Below are 5554 nucleotides of genomic sequence, written 5' to 3' on the forward strand. Positions count from 1 at the left end.
TCTAATTATCAAGAAAGAATCATATGTCTACTTCAAGGTGTATTTCAGAGTAAAATTTATGTAGCAATAATGTTGGGAAGATATCTATCTATCTATCTTTATCTATCTATCTATCTATATCTATATCTATATCTATATCTATATCTATATATATGTATGTATGTATATACCTGGATCACTGTCCTGGGATCATTCCTACAGGCAAGATGATGAACAATTCTACTCCGCTTTTAAATTTGCAAATTTCTCTGACCTCTTGACTTCTTATATCTCCATCAAACTATTAGATCATTCTGGAAGTGACAGGACTGCTTGAGGCAAAACATACCAAACAGTTGGCACCAGTTTGGTGCATCCAGTCAAGAACTGGCAAGAATTCCCGCCTAAACCAGAAGACCTAGTTGAGGGAAGGCAAGCCATGCTCCTGGCCCAGAAAGCCTTGCAATGGTTAGCAAGAAATTACAGGGGCAGAACAGAAGGTGTGGTCCAGTCAGAATTCCAGGCGAGGCAACCCAAATCTTCCTCGTTTAGAGAGGCTGGTCCTACTAAATAAGGTATAATTGGGTTAAGCCAGTTCTAAATTCTAAATAATATATAACTGCCCTCAATAAGGAAGAGCATTGGGAGACAACAAAATTCCATTTCTGTGACATCTGGTTGAGTGATTTCTGTTTTAATGAGTTTGAACAACTATTTGTAAATTATAAATTCTGCATTTGATAATAGCCCTTATTATTTAGTGACACAAAGCCCATGAACACTAGCAAGAGGCAGAAATTTTATTAAGAAATGTCCATTGATTTAGATGTGCTTTACAACTCCAGAAAAAAAAGAATTGCTGACATTACTTTTGTCTTACTCACAGAATTTCTCAAAACAACTCTCTGTAATTAGAATATCTGAAGCTTCTCACTCCTGTTCATGTCTTTCTAGCCTTCCCAGAAGTACTCAGTTTGGTCCCTTTCCCAACTACTGTGCTTGAAGCAAATGCCAGCCAATTCTTGTCATTTGAGTTTTCAAAGGAAAACATCTTCATCACCCAAGGATGTCTAGATCCAAATGGTGGATATTTTAAGCAAAATTACAAATTTTCAAGGGCAATTGAAAGTGTATAGATGAGGGAACTGAGAGGCAGAGAGATCAATTGACCTGCCTAAAATCACACCGATAATAATGAACAGAACAGAATCAACACACTTTCCTCTGTGACATGTACAAATGTTTTTCAGTCATATCTGACCCTTTGTGACCCCATTTGGGGGGCTTTTCCTAACAAAGATACTGGAACAGTTTGCCATTTCTTTCTCCAGCTCATTTTATATATGAGAAAACTGAGGCAAAAAGGGTTAAGTGACTTGTCCAGGGTCACACAGCTAGTAGTGTCTAAGGCTGGTTTTAAACTCAGGTGCTCCTGACCTCTAAGCCCAGTTCTCTATCCACTGCACCACCCAGCTGCCTCTGTGACATACTTCTCTTCAATGATCACATTCTCATCTGATCCCTGGCACACTTGTAACCTATATCATATGATTAAACATTTAAGTATGCATTGTTCTGTATTGTTTGTTGTTTACTAGCTGTTAGAATTCAATTCAAGCCACTGCAATAAGTATTTATTAACTGTGTTATATGCAAAGAATCCACCAAGTAATCTTTTGAAATCTTATGTGCATGGAAGACACTTTGTTGCATGAGAGCACTTTAAAAGGCATTTTGCTCTGCCAAACCATTTTTTTTGTCACCAACAGTAAACACAGTGGGATCTGACATTTTCTCCTTTTTCCAATCAATTGTAAATTTATGTTCTGCAACAAAAGATCATATTCAAATGCAGAAACCTATCTGTTCCTTTCATACATTTTCATCAAGGATACCCTCAAATAGATTATAGACCATGTTCATTGAGATTTTATGAGATAGTAGGCATATATGTTGGTATCTATTAACTAATTAATTATTAATTATTAATTAATGTCCTTTCAGTGAACTCTTTGGATATTAATACCATCAATGCCTTCTTTCAATTTATTGGTATCACCCCCTTCTCACCTATGTTGTGAATAGATCCCTTACCAAATTCAAAATTGTGGAGAGCAGATTTCCTCCATATATACTTAGTCCGATCCATCTGTGCCTTCCATCTGCATCTTCTTGAGAGCCATTTTCATTTCTTCAAATCCATACCCTTTATTTTGGCATTAAAGGGCTCCTCAGAATCTATCTACTTTTCCAGGCTTTTTAAAAAAAATACAATTTCCCTTCATGAACTTAACATTCCAGATAACCTGAACTATTATGAATTCAAAACTCCATTTCCTGCCACTAGGCATTTGCCCAAGGTATAGTATTCTCCATAACTGGAATATACACAGTCTTCATCTCTGACCTTCATAATCCTTACCTTCCTTCAAGGCTTAAGTCAGATGTCATCCTCCAGACATGTTCTTCCAATTGTTGGCATTATCACACCTCAGTTTTCCTTATATTTCCTCATATGTTAACTGTGACCTAAGATATCTCCAGGACTCTAAGTTTAGGTAGATCCTATGGACCTACCACCAAGAGGGTCAGTTTATCTCTTTAGTTTTGTCTTCACCTTATAATAAAATTCTAGGGAAATCTCTAAAATAAAAATAAATCTTAGGTATGGTTCATGCATAGGGCTTCCCTATATTTGGGTAATATAGTCCTCTCCCCCCATGGATAATCAACGTAAAATATAAGTATCAGATGTGAGACAGATTCCCCCCCCCTTTAGAAGATGCATAGTTACAAAGGACTAATGGATGTACATGATCAAATACAGGAAACAAAATGCTTTTATTATACCTTCCATGGTGGCAAAGAACCTACGTGGGTCTACTGAATCAGTATTCCTCATTTGCTTCAGACCCTCAACATCCTAGAAACTAATGGTAATACCATGAAATGTTGGCAAGATTTAGCTGTCCTGGACCCTCTTGGCATGCCTTGAGTTAGCTACAATAGCTACTTGATGGCATTCTTCCCCGAAAAAAACACTATTAAGGAAAAATCTACTCCCAAGGGGCAAGGAGGGAGCCAATTCCTAATTCTCAAACTGAAGAACTCTAGTCCTCAGGATTATTCATAAGATATTATTTAGGACTGGAAACGTCCATTCTCAATATCACTAGTCTCTGACCTGAAGAAAAGAAAAGAAAAGAAAAAGGAAAGAAAGGAAAATAGAAAAGAAAAGAAAAGGTAAACAGAAACTAGACAGCCAGAACTCCAGTCTTTTTTTTTTTTTTACCTTGAGATAAGCTTGCCATTTTCTCCTCCTTCCTTGTTGTAATCAGGTTTGAAAATCCAAGGAGAAACTAATTTGTGAAAAGAATAAAAGGGATAAAAGAGGTGGCCTATTTCACTGTTCTTATAGTCTTCAGAAGGGTTCATCCTTCTGAGTCTAAGTCAATTCATCATCAGAAAGCATCCCCAGTCATTTTATTTGTCTAGTCCAAAATGCCTTCCTGAATGGTTAGATTAATTCACTTTCAGCAACAACATATTTGGAATTGTTCCTGTCTTTCAACAACTCTTCTAACACTGACTATTGCCATCTTTTCGCATTTTTGCCAATTTGCTAAGGTATGAGATGAAATCTGAAGGTTTTAATTTGCATTTTGTGATTTATTGTGATTAATTATAATCAGTGATTTGGAACAATTTTTCATAGGTTGCTAATAGTTTGTAATTCTTTTGAGAATTGTTCATGTCCTATGAACAGGATTTGAGGATCATTTCACTTGAGAGTAGCTTTTGGTGTCATATATTTGTGTTAGTTCCTTAGATATCTTGGATATTCAACCCTTACCAGAAATATTCGATGCAAAAATTTTCCCAGCTAATTGCTTTCTTTCTTATCTTACTTGCATTGATTTTGTTAATGCAAAAGCTTTTCAATTTCAGATAGTTTTAATTGTTGTGACACTTTTCCTTACATGAGTGTAAATCTTTCTATCTGCAACTTCTACTCATTGCCCTGAATCCTGTCCTATGGGCCAAGCAGAGTAAGTCTGATTCTTCTTTCAAACGACAGGTCTTCAGTTATTTAAAGATAGTCATCATATCCATTTCTTCAACTCCATCCCCACAAAGCTTCTTTTCTCCAGGCTAAAAATTCCCAATTCCTTCAGGTGATCCTCATGTGGCATAATCTCAGGGACTTTCATCATTCTAGTAGCTTTCCTCTGAATATTCTCCATCTTCTCAATTTTCTTCCTAAATTCAGTGCCCCAAATTGAATACAATATTCCAGATGTGTCCTAGCAGGACAGGACTATGACTGCCATCATTCTGAGCCATATCCCTTTTGATGCAATGTTAAGATGGTGCTAGTTTGTTTTTCTTTTTTACTTTCATAAGGTTTTCAGAGCACTTTTGCATATATCTCGCTAAAATCTTCAGATCATTTTAATGTTAACTATTGCCCCTGTCTATCTTATACTTGAGAAATAATTTTTTTTTATCCCAGTTTCAGGAATTCCTGTTTATCTCTATAAAATTTCATTCTGCTTGATCCAACCCATTATTATGGCCCGTTGGGATTTTTTTCTATTCCATTTTGTGATCTCGAAAGCATGAAACATCTGTTTGGAAAGAATTATTATATACTCTTCTTTTCAGTGAAAGCAGTTTATCTCATAATTCTTAGAACTTTTATAAATAAAATGCCTCCTCTCTCCCTTAAAAGTAAGTACCAAGGAATATTGCTATCAGACTCTTCCCTTAAAACTAAGATTTTAACCACTTAAACATATACCACAAAACAGTATGTAGAAAAAAAGAACTTAAAATATTTTATTTTTTGTGTGAGAAACAGGAAGTAACTTGATTCAGTAATAGATCCTTATATAGGTAGAAAATGTATAGCAGATTTCTGTATGTGAGCAGAATAGGTTTCCTGCTCCCATTACTGAAAGAGATCCAAAAAGGTATCAAAACTGAAAGAGATACTATATTCTTTCCCTGTTCATTGGTGAGCATTCCCCTTTCCCCGTTCATTGGTGAGCATTCCCCTTTCCCCAAGGAAGGGCTTGTGGCATCAAAGTTCATTTCTCCAAGGTTCTCCTTCCAAGAAAAAGAAAAAGTAGCAGTAGAAAGTCCATGCAGAGTCTGGTATCTTGGATGTTTTCCTAGTCTGTTTTGCAGATGCAGTTCAACAACCCTGCTGGATGGTAGGCTGCTTCCATCTGTTTTTCACTTGAGGAATTTAGGATAAGCTGATTTAACTTGAATATACTCTTCAGTGTATCTGTTTTTGTTTTCTCTTCCTATTTTTATCTCTCTATTCTTTTATTTCTCAGTTTTCCCCAGAAGACAGAGCTTTGCTGCTTCTCCCTCATAGTTCCTTTCCTCTTTATGGTGAAGTAGTTAATGTACATTGTGTAACAACTTCATATTCCAAGTTATACTCACAGACAACTAAGAGTTGGAAAGGATCATCAAGATCATTTAACTCAGCGTCGAGGCCCAAAGAATTGTTGCCAAACAGATGAGAGCCAAGCAGAGTCTAGAATTCAGGTTGCCTCGCTCC

Source organism: Notamacropus eugenii, chromosome 6 (assembly GCF_028372415.1).
Source record: "Notamacropus eugenii isolate mMacEug1 chromosome 6, mMacEug1.pri_v2, whole genome shotgun sequence".
NCBI classification, from domain to species: Eukaryota; Metazoa; Chordata; class Mammalia; order Diprotodontia; family Macropodidae; genus Notamacropus; species Notamacropus eugenii.